The sequence below is a fragment of the Urocitellus parryii genome, chromosome 1, assembly GCF_045843805.1.
Source record: "Urocitellus parryii isolate mUroPar1 chromosome 1, mUroPar1.hap1, whole genome shotgun sequence".
NCBI classification, from domain to species: domain Eukaryota; kingdom Metazoa; phylum Chordata; class Mammalia; order Rodentia; family Sciuridae; genus Urocitellus; species Urocitellus parryii.
The window spans coordinates 204,862,202-204,873,695 of record NC_135531.1 but is presented as its reverse complement, the minus strand read 5'-3'; the positions used below and the strand labels follow the sequence as shown (position 1 = coordinate 204,873,695).

General features: G+C 37.7%; 1 pseudogene; it reads left to right on the top strand.

Annotated features, from left to right (window-relative positions):
* Window positions 1-8,603: 8,603 nt before the first annotated feature.
* LOC113182041 (zinc finger protein 740 pseudogene) lies at window positions 8,604-9,183 on the top strand (annotated as a pseudogene).
* The last annotated feature ends 2,311 nt before the right edge of the window (window positions 9,184-11,494 follow it).

The following is an 11,494-nucleotide window of genomic DNA, read 5'->3' as shown; positions in this document are numbered from 1 at the left end:
TGTGTGTGTGAATGGTTTATGAGGGATGGGTGTCAAATGCTGCAATTTATTTTAAAAAAAATATTGCTCCAATAATGTCTAATTTGTGTGATCCTAGCACATATTGGGTGACTGATGTTCCTCTTCTGAATAAGATTGACAGAACATGCTTCAAACACAGAACAATATTTTCCTCCTTCTTTTGTCTACTGGCCTGTGCTCAAGTTTTACAGACATGCTTGGAATTTCCACGCAGGGCCTCCCCACCCTATTACCATTAGCCAGTGGTGGTTGTTAGTGGGGGATGGGGTAGGGCATAAGTCTAAGGGAATGATTCTTAGGTCCTCATTAGGAAAGACAGACAGAAAGCCCTTCAGTGTTCTCCCCTGGTCATTATCAGAGAGTTCTAAATAAAGCTGATATTTTGGTTCCACTTGGTTCTCAGTGCCTCTTCCCTATGACTTAGAATTTTGTAGGGTGAAGTGCTAAAGTAACTGGCATCCACTTAAAGCTGTGACTCACTTTAGAGAATATCTATTTTAATCTCCTCTTTTGTTGTTGAAGAAACCAATATCCAAGGTTATAGAACAAATGAGTAGAATAACCCAGATTGCAACTCAAATATGAAGACTTTGAGTCCAGCTAAAGATTTTTACCATACATTGTACCACATTTTTATACACGCTGAAAAGTTAAAGATGGATGAATGAATTAAGAGTCTAGTTCCAGCCAGTGAATTGAACTCTAATTCTACATCCAGTCTACTCATTCATTTATATATCCCCCCTGAACCTATAAACACTTGGTTCATGAGTCTTGATTCAAAAGAGTCCTACGTAAAATATATCAGTGAACAAAAATCTCCTTTGATAAAGTAAATCTTTATCTATACCTAAATTTTGTAAATGATATTCTAAAAGAAGGCTCTCCCTTAGAAAACAATATAGAAAGTGTCTAAAACTATTTTTAACAAAATATATACTTTTATATTTTGACATAACCTTATATCTTTAGCTCTCCCAGGTTATGTTTAAAATGTGCTGAGTTTGTCCTTGTGAGTAAAACATAACAAAGAGTCTCCAGAGTTGAAAAGCTTCCTCTACTGAACCAAGCCAGTAATGCCCCCCACTGGCAGATCCTGCCTTGTCTTCCATCTAGTATAGAACCACCAGTTTTGTCATCCCCAAAGGCACTATTCTGACACATCTCATTAATTTTTACAGGGTCTTGACCCATAAGAATAAATGGTCTATGCTTCAATGTCTAAGTATGCACATAAAGAGACTAGAGTTTAACTTAAGTGCTATATAAGTAATCTTGGGTCCAAGAAAAAATATATACGCTGAAAAGATATAAATTTCCTGAGACACTTATTTATTATACTTCCAAGCAAATATAGTGTAGCCCAAGATGCTCCAAATCTATGTGGAAGTACAGAAAGAAAAAAAAAGTACCAAGTATTAATGCAAGTTCTTAATTTATTGTGTCATTGTTCTAAGTATTTTATGCTGATGTATTCCTAGTTTATTGTAACTGAACCCATCTGTGATGGGGAGCTCAGAGAGAAAATAGTTAAATAATTCAAAATCTTCTTTCCAGTAAGAACATCAAATCCTAAAAAATTCCAAAAATCAGTATACAATAAAGTTAGTTGTGTGGCCATAATTAAGTAACTATTTCATGAGGGAGAAATATAACTAAACCACAATGACTCATATGAAAAAACCAATACCAAAAGTGAAAAATAAAATCCAGATATATTCATGAGTGATATTGAAGTTCCAAAATATTTATTTATTTTTTTCCAAACAACCTATTTTAACAAATTCTAATAATTAAGCAAATCAAGTAGTAATTTTTAACCCACATCCTTCCAGAATTTCACTTCTTGTTGAGTGGATCAAGAAAAAAGTGAAATAATAAATGCTAGAATTTATTGAGTTCTTGCTAAATGCCAAGATTTTCCAAGTTAGCTCATTTTTATCCACATAAGAGCTATAATTTTGCAGATGATGGGGAAATAAAGACTTGGGGCAGTTTAAATGAATAGTTCAAGTTCACTTAGGAAGCAGTGGACCCAGTGTACCTTCTTCAGAATCCACTCTCAGAACCACTATCTTTGCTATCCTGGGGAAAAACTTCATTTTTCTAAAACAATACCTAATTTAAGAAACATTCTGGTTGTTGGATTACAAAATTCATCAGAAAAACCCCAATGATGTCTGAGTGCTTCTACATGGAAATCCCACAGGGCATGCAGAAGTCTTATTGTTTGTCTTCACTGTAAAAGGCACCATAAGAGACCCAGAGGAGTGGACAAAGCTAGACTAGGAGCCATGGAAGGCCTGAGCCACCCCTCACCCATCCACTATGTTATCCAGGAACCTCCTGAAAAACTGAATAAGGAAAGAGGAGGAGGTGCGTATTTTTTTCTGCTAAAATTTTACTTAAGTTAGCCACTTCTATGTTTAACTTGAGAGCATCAGTAAACAAAGACTGCACTGCAATCTATCTAGACATAGCACATTTCTTCTTTCGAGTAAAATCGACACAAGACAGCCTGTGAGTCACATGAAAACACTGAGTTATAACACAACCACTTCCATATCAACTACTTTCTTAGTAGAATAAATATGCAACCACCACATTGGTCTTCCCCAGTTTGAGAGCACAGAAAGCCAGAAGTGAAGTAATGAAGTGATGGTGAGATTAGACAACCATGGAACCACTAATTTGTTTGGAAGTGTTGACAGTGGCCTTGTCGGAGCTGCCAGCCCTTCAGAAAGCTTCATGAAACTCAAGGCACTCCCAGCTGAAAGCTGCCAAAGCCCAGGAAAATAGCCTGGCTGAAAAATAACAGTGATTAGATCGGAACCCTTCCTGAAATTCTTCTTGTTGACTCCAAATGCAAAGGTTCCCACCATTAAAAAGGATAAAATAAAGTAAGAATAAAGTCTCTAAATCAATTCTGATTCAAACAGTAATTAGCTCATAGGCTTAGTCCATTATGAGTATAATTATAATTATATATATGCATACTTAATGAGTATTATTTAATATAAATAACTAAGTGCCCAATAAATAGGGAACAGTGAGGTAAATCAAAAAGAAAAAAACATGAACTGTGGAATTACACCTGAGTTCAAATCTGGCTGCTACTACAGGGTAATTAACTTATTAGTCCTTAGATATAACCTATGTTTCTAGGGTTATCTGTTTCAAAATGTGGATGCTAACATTCTAAAGCCCATTAACTAATTTAGTAATTTACTTATTTAAAACACATTTATTGAATATATACTATGCTAAGGGCAAAGAATAAAACTAAAAAATAGTTTTCCATACATTGGAGAAAAGATAGCCTTGTTAACAAATGGTACTCAGAAAACTGGATATACATATGTAGAAAAACGAAACTAGATTCCTGTCTCTCACTCTGCACAAAAATCAACTCAAAGTGGATAAAAGACCTAGGAATTATAACAGAAATACTAAAATTGATAGCAAAAAAAAAAAACAGAAGGTCAACATTCCAGTTGGCACAGGCATAATAAAACTCCTGGAGCTCAAGAAATAAAACCAAGAATCAGTAAGTAAAATGGCATCAAATTAAAAATCAGTACAGTGAAGGAAACAAGAGCATGAAGAGACAGCCTACAGAATGGGAGAGATTCTTGTTAATATTCAGAATATAGGAAGAACTCAAAAAATGTAATATCCCTCAAAAAAACAAATAATCCATTCAATAAATGGGCAAGTGATCTAAATAGACATTTCTCAAAAGAAGAAATACAAATTGTAAACAAATGAAAAAATGTTCAACATTCTTAGCAATAAGGGAGATGCAAACCAAAACTACACTAAAGTTTCATCTTCTGTTAGAATGGCAATCATGGAGAATACAAGTAATAATAAATACTGGCAAGGATGTGGAGGAAAAGCTGTACTTATACATTGCTGGTAGCACTACAAATTAATATAACCACTGTGGAAATCAGTATAGAGATTCCTCAGAAGACTAGCAATGAAACCACCATATGACCCAGCTATCCTACTTCTTGGGTTTTGACCAAAAGAAGTAAAAATCAGTTTACTATAGTGATCTTTGCATACCAATGTTCATCGCAGCTCAATGTTATTGGAATAAGCCTAAGTGCCCATCAACAGATGAATGCATAAAGAAAATGTGGTATATGTACACAGAGGAGTTCTACTCAGTCATTAAAAAAAAAGAATGAAATTATGTCATTTGATAGTAAATGGATGGAACTAGAGAACTTCATCCTAAGTGATATAAGCCAGGTTCTAAAAGTGAAGTGCCAAATGTTTTCTATCATATGCAGAAGATAGAAAGAGAGAAAGGGAATAATAAAAAGGGGGAAGATACTCTTGAAATTGGAAGGGAGTCCAATGAGCAAGGCATTGGGAAGAAAACAGGAAAGGTCAGCACTGGGAAGTACTAGAAAATGAACTCTACCAAATTGTGCTATGTCCACATATGAATATACCACAATGAATCCCACTTGTATATATAATTTTAATGTACTAATTTAAATAATTATAAAAGAAGGAAAATCAGTAGAGAAAACAAGCAGATCAGGGAAAAGAGGAGGGGACAGAATGAGAGAGTATTAGGGAATTAGATTGATCAAATTACATTATGTGCATGGATAAATATAGCCTACTGAATCCCACTATTATGTGTAATTATAATACATCAATAAAAAAATTTTAAAAAAACCAAAAACCATAGTTTTCCCTTTAAGAAATCAGAAGGGTTATAGCCTTTGTCAATGCTTTTCTCAATTAATTCTTATAATAGGCAAGTATTATCATTTTGTCTTACAAAGGAGATTCAGATTCTGTTATGTCAAAACTATTTTGAAACCTTGGCATTTCTTAAAATGAAGTGTGTCAACCTCATTGTTTTGGAGGTTTTGTGATTTACAAAACTGTTTTTTAAACTTTAATGTACACATAAATCACCCCTAGATCTTGTTAAAGTATAGATTCTGAGTCAGCCCATCTGGGTGGGGTTGAGATTCTACATATGTAACAAATTTGGAAATGCCACGCAACTGGCCTATGAATCACACTCTGCATAGCAAAGTTTCAGAATCCATCATGTGTAGAAGTCTGCCATTCAAGCACTGTTCTCTTACTCACTGAGTCTTTTTTTTTGAATATGGAGTCATTACTATGTGTTATACTTTGTCTAAAAGTGAAAGTTGAGTATTTTGTAATTTTAGGATAAAAACTTCAGAGAGGTCTAAACTTAGGTGTATTATTGAATAGTGATGCCATTTGTTGAGATATGGAATATAGATTAGCAAGCTGACTTGCCCAAGAAAGAAACCCATTCAGTTAAGAATATTGATATTGGACTGTCTGTGGCTCGTCTAATATTGTCTGGTTGCCTTTTATACTAAGAGTAACTTGTCATTGTGGATTAAATGCTGGTCAAAGTTAAATGTGGGTTTTGTTCTTTGATAAAAACTTCACAAGAATAAACTCTTTAAAACCTAGGATCATAGATGATAATGATTTAATAACCCTTCACAAGTTCATAGAGACCTATGAACAAAGGGGAACAAAGGCTGGTTGTGTCTGAGATCCTAAGATGTAGATATGGAACTGCGTTGTGCTGGCCTACGTCTATACATATACAGTAACACAATATTTTTTTGCTTCTGCATCCAGACATGGGTGGATACAACAGAAAAACAGAAATGAGGTTAAGCATCAACATGAAGGAAGCAGAAATCAAGCAATAGGAATACACAAACTCTAAAGGAACATCCCAAGTTTCTGATTCTCAGAGAAACCCACTGGAACTCTCTGAAGAGCTTATTTAAATTACTACTCCCTGTGGGGAAAAAGGTACACTCATACATTGCTGGTGGGACCACAAATTGGTGCAGCCAATATGAAAAGCAATATGGAGATTTCTTGGAAAACTGGGAATGCAACCACCATTTGGCCCTGCTATGCCACTCCTCAGTCTATACCCAAAGGACTTAAAAATAGCATACTGCAGGGACACAGCCACATCAATGTTTATAGCAGCACAATTCATAATAACTAAACTGTGGAACCTATCTATATGCCCTTCAGTTGATGAATGGATAAAGTGGTATATATACACAATGGAATACTATTCAGCATTAAAAGATAATCAAATCATGGCATTTGCAGATAAATGGACAGAGCTGGAGATTATAATGATAAGTGAAGTTAGCCAATCCCAAAACCCCAATTACCGAATGTTTTCTCTGATATAAGGAGGGTAATTCATAATGGGGTTGCAGGGGAGCATGAGAAGATTAGACAAACTCTTGATAGGGCAAAGGTTGAAGGGAAAGGGAGGGAGCATGGAGGTAGGAAAGATGGTGGAATGAGATGGACATCATTACCCTAAGTACATGCATGAAGACACAAATGGTGTAACTCTACTTTGTGTCCAATCAAAGATATGAAAAATTGTGCTCTATGTGTATAATATGAATTGTAATGTATTATGCTGTCATATATAACAAATTAGAATTAAAAATAATTTTTAAAATAGTTTAAAAAATTACTAATCCTGTCCCCACACAATTAATTTAACTAGTCTGGAGTAGGGAACTACCCGCCCCTCCCCCCATTATAATGCCATGTTCACAGATTCTCAACTCCATGGCACATTAGAAACTACTGAAGCTTTAAATAATATTGTATCTCAGTCCCAGGTCTCAGAGCTTCAATGAGTCTGAGGTGAGGCCCTGAAGGTTATTTTGAAGGTACCAGTGATTGTAATATGAAGCCAGAGTTCAAAATTACTGTCAATACTATGAAAGAGAGGCTCCATATTTTCTCCATTGTCTTCAAAACTATTATTCTTCAATCTTGTTATTGACTATAGCAACTTTTTTTTCTTTTTACATAAAATAGAGTATGGGAGTCTGATATATAACCTCTGACATCATTTGTCCTTTTCTTCTTCTATTGCTTTGAATTTTTTATCAAGAAACATCTCCATCATCTTAAGCTGATCACCATTCTCATCAGGGATAAAACCATCCTCCCTTCTCCAGTAGACCATTTCTTTTCAGTCACAACTTTGTGAAATCTCTCTTATTTTAAGAACAAAAGCAAAAAAAAAAATGACCTTCTCCAATTTGTGTTAAATTCTTAGAGCATCTCTCCATTGATTTATTTCACTTCAAAGGCAAACTTCTTTGGTAATAAGCTCTCCTTAGGACCAGAATTGGTGTAGAGATTCCTGCTAGTCCTGAATAACTTTGAAAAGCAGGAAAAGCTGAACAGAAATGACATGTTCCATAAACTCCAGTCAGCATTCATAAGATGGGTCTTATACCCAACAGTCAGGGAAAAAAAATCCAGGCTTTCTGTAGAAAAGGAGGTATTTCATATATGTTGTGAGGTTAAATAATTTTATTGAAAAGAAGATAAATTCTTATAAAATTAAATAGAAGGTACTGGGAGAAAAAATATCAGGCACTACTAATATTGTATTATTTGGTTGAACTTGCTGTAGTAAATCTGGTATAAAACAGATAGATAACCCAAGCATATAATTTTTTTTTACATTAGGCTTTTTCATCTCTCATTATTTCTTTTAGTTTAAGAAAATTTTCTTTTCTTCATTGGCCAAAAATACTTCTGATGTATAAATAGGTGGTAACAACTTACATAATTTTACTACATACATATTGCAAGGTAAGTTTGAGAATAAATCAGAAATACTAGAAACAGATCTACTTTTCTAATTGCTTATTTTCTAGTTCACACTGTATTTTGGAAAAACTACCAAGGCTTAGCAATAGTTAAGCATAATGTGAGAAGATAAATATGATAATGTTGAGTTATTGGCCATTCTACAACATGAGATAGAATAAATTTGCTGCTACATTAAGTAATTATATGACAAATTTCAGAAGTTTTTAGAAGCAGTAAAAATGATACATTTATAAAGAGTCATAAGGGTAAAAATGTCCATCACACATTCAAGGTAAATAAAAGCAATGCACAAACTGGAGAAGTCCAGGATAAATAGATAGATATGGCTGAACAGCAAGATTTGGGCATTTACCTCAAACAGACTTGAATTCATTAGTCTGAAATCAAATGATTCAAATAGTTATGGTCAGGACTGAGATAGGTGATATCTTATATTTCTAGATTCTGAAGTAACATTTACCCTTATCTCTTAAACCCAACATAATTTCTTTCTTATTGATTACTCAATAATCACTTGTTAAAAGGAAAATTTTTAGCTTTAGTTTCCTTAGTAAGCCATAATTAGAAAAACCTGCTTTCAAAAGTTATGGAAGAATAAATGAAGATGTCCTCTGAATAATTGAATGCTGCATAAATGCAAAATATTCCTACCATTAACTACAGTATCATACAACAGCCCTACTGTACATTCCACCAGCCAGTCTGCCTATCAGTTCACCAAGCTTCATTTGGCAGACATAGGCAGTTTAATATGGAAGCAGGACTGAAAGGACATGAAGAAGCCATTACTGTGATTTAGTGACAGTTCCTCAAAAGGCAGCGTCTTCAGGAAATCTGGATCAAGGAACGCCTGAACTTTGGGGTTGCATGAATGAAAAGTCAGCATGGCTCAGGAACATCTCCTGACTTGTGAAGGCCTTGCAGGCGTTGAGTTTGGTTCCCACTGCAGCCAGCAAGAAGATGGTGCTGAGCCAGACTGCAAGCAAGCAGGCCGAGAATGGTGAGCAGGCAGGTAGCCCTGATGTGCTGAGGTGCTCGAATCAAGGCCACCGAAAAGACAGTGATAAGTCCTGGAACTGGAAAGATGAAGACAGCTTGGCTGAAGCTTCTCACTCAAAACAGATAAAAAGGTGGTGGTAGTGGAGCAAGATGGTTATTTTCAAGTAAAGATTCCCCAAAATTTTATTTGTGAACATTGCTTTGGAGCATTTAGGAGCAGTTACCACCTCAAGAGGCACATCCTTATTCACACTGGTGAGAAACCATTTGAGTGTGATATTATGTGATATGTGATCCATTCAGAAGTACCACCTGGAACACCACAAGTGTGTACACAGTGGCAAAAAACCTTACCAGTATGAACTGTGTCATCAGTGTTTTTCTCGAACAGATGCATTACTCAGACACAAACAGATATGCTAAGGGTGCCAGTAGAAGACTTCTGATGGGCAGTTTTCTCTTTAGGCGCAAGGGATCCTGGGTGGTGGGAGTGATCAGAAGAATCTACAGAAGAGTGCATGCCCTCTGGTCTGATGGTCCCACCACCACCCCATCTGAACCTGTCCCCCTCCTCCCGCTACTGGAGGAGTGGACCCAGGAGACAAGAAGAATGCACGGGGACAGTGGCTTCAGAGCCTCAGCTCTATAAGTAATCTGAGACTATGAGTATTTTGGGGAAGTTCCTACTGCATTCCTGAGTAGGGGAGCTAGTCCCTGGACCCTTGACTGAAGTCATAAGTGAGGACTCAAGGTACAGGACCAAGACTGAAGTGTGGCTCCCACAACCTTAGACTCCAGCTGGCAGCTAAAATGGAAAAGATTAGGAAAGGGGATTTGTTTGCTGAGTGCTTGTTTTTGTTTCTCCAAAAGCAATTTCAGCAGGTAAACTATGGACACAGGTAATCTGGAGGCTTAAAGTCCTAGTCCAAAAGCAGGGATGTGGGCTAGTCCAGCCCCACCCCAAGATTGAGTTTTTAGTTACAGAGGATCCTCAGTGTTCCACAGTTCTGCACCTCACCTCCTCTTTGAAGGAGAATAGGATCAGGGATGGCAGCTGAGCTTACTCTGGCTTTTTTATACATTCTAGGGACAAAAGTAAAGACAGTGGGAGGAGCAGACAAGGGCTGGGTCGAGGAAGAGAAGATAGTACTGCTTACCTAAAGAGCAAGAATGTGCCCATGGGTGTTGTAATGGCCCATGTTGCACCACATGGATGGGATCAGCTCAAGGGCCTTCTGGAGGAAACCTGGGTGAGAGTGGTCCAGGAAGCCCTTTCCTTCTTTCTGGGCAACTGGTCTTGTATATGGTTTATGGCTACCTCACTGTCATTGACTCCTAAAGCCAGACAGAGGTGTTGAGCAGGAGTCATGGATGTTAAAGTGGGTTCTCCCCTTGTGTCCTCTAAGGAACAACCCAAGGCTAGTCCAAAATTTGCTAACAGTGGTTAAGGAAACAGAGGAATTGGGGCCCTGACATGACTGTGGAGCAGGAGGAGCAGTTCTCGCTACCCAAGTCCTGTATTCAGGTAGAGGAGATAGGGTCCTGGCCTGGTGTTCTTTCCAAAGAACAAGAATTTGGCTCTCTTCTTGATGGCCATTCCTACCCAACAAAGATGGATAGAGAGGGATGCTGCAGAGGAAGGACTGCAGGAAGAAACCTAATTTAGGTTTCATTCTTAACCATACCTTCTTGATCCTTTCTGCTCCACCACTCTCCTCCTTCAAGAAAGTGATCAGATGAGTGTGTGGTATGTGAGTGCTCACATTTGTGTGCTTGGAGGAGATGGCATATTGTTGAGCCAAACTCTTTTATTACCCACAACTTAGGGGAGGATGTGCATAAAATAGCCTACTGCTTGGGGCCCAAGTAGGAGCTGAGGAACTTTTATTTAGGGAGCAAAAAGGCTCTGTTCAGCCTCCTCTGTTCCAGAGGAGATTTTTCAGACTGATTCAATAGGATGGTGGTTTGGATGTTTCTAACTCAAGTCAGGGCTTTTGAATGTGAATTTTCTAAGATGAAATAAAAACAAAATTCTCCTTATGCAAACAGAAGGATCCTTATGGAAGGTTCTGGGATTTGGTTGACCCCATGTGGCCTGCATTGACATTTGGGGTAGGGCACTGTCAGATGTAATCATGGAAACCAGGTGAACTTGAGCTCCAAGCTGACAATGGGGATCTGGGATGCACTTTCGGGAAGTATAGTTTCATTGCTCAGAAAATGTAGAAAATAAACAATGGCAGAAATCGCCTGGCTATTACCTATTCCGAGAAGGCTGGGAACAGGGGTCTTCCAGATCCCTGAAGTAGGGGTATTTCAGGGAAAAAAGGAGACCTGGCACCCTTTAGCTTTTCGAGGACAGCATCTGAGATCTTTGGGGGGGAGTCGTTTCCCACCATGTGTTGCCCTAGCTTTAAGCTGACACTCCCATTTGATGTTCTCCAGAACCCAAATCTTGATCCTTCGATCCTCGCCATGGTCCCTGAAAGGAAAGGGTCAGCCCCCTACCTATTACAGGCTCTGCTGAGGCTGGGATTTTTCTGTTATTTAAGTCTGGGAAGGTAGATACCTTGAGAAAGCTGTCCTTTTGAAATTGGGAGCTCTCTCCCTGCCACTTGGAGCTGATCTTTTTGAGATGTGGAGAGAATCACACACATGACCTGTGCTTCTTTATGTTCAAATGTGTGTGCTAGGTCAGAATGAGCCCCCCCCCACACACACACACACCCCTCAGATCTGGCCACCTGCCTGGGTGGGTGGAACTGAGGGAAATTCT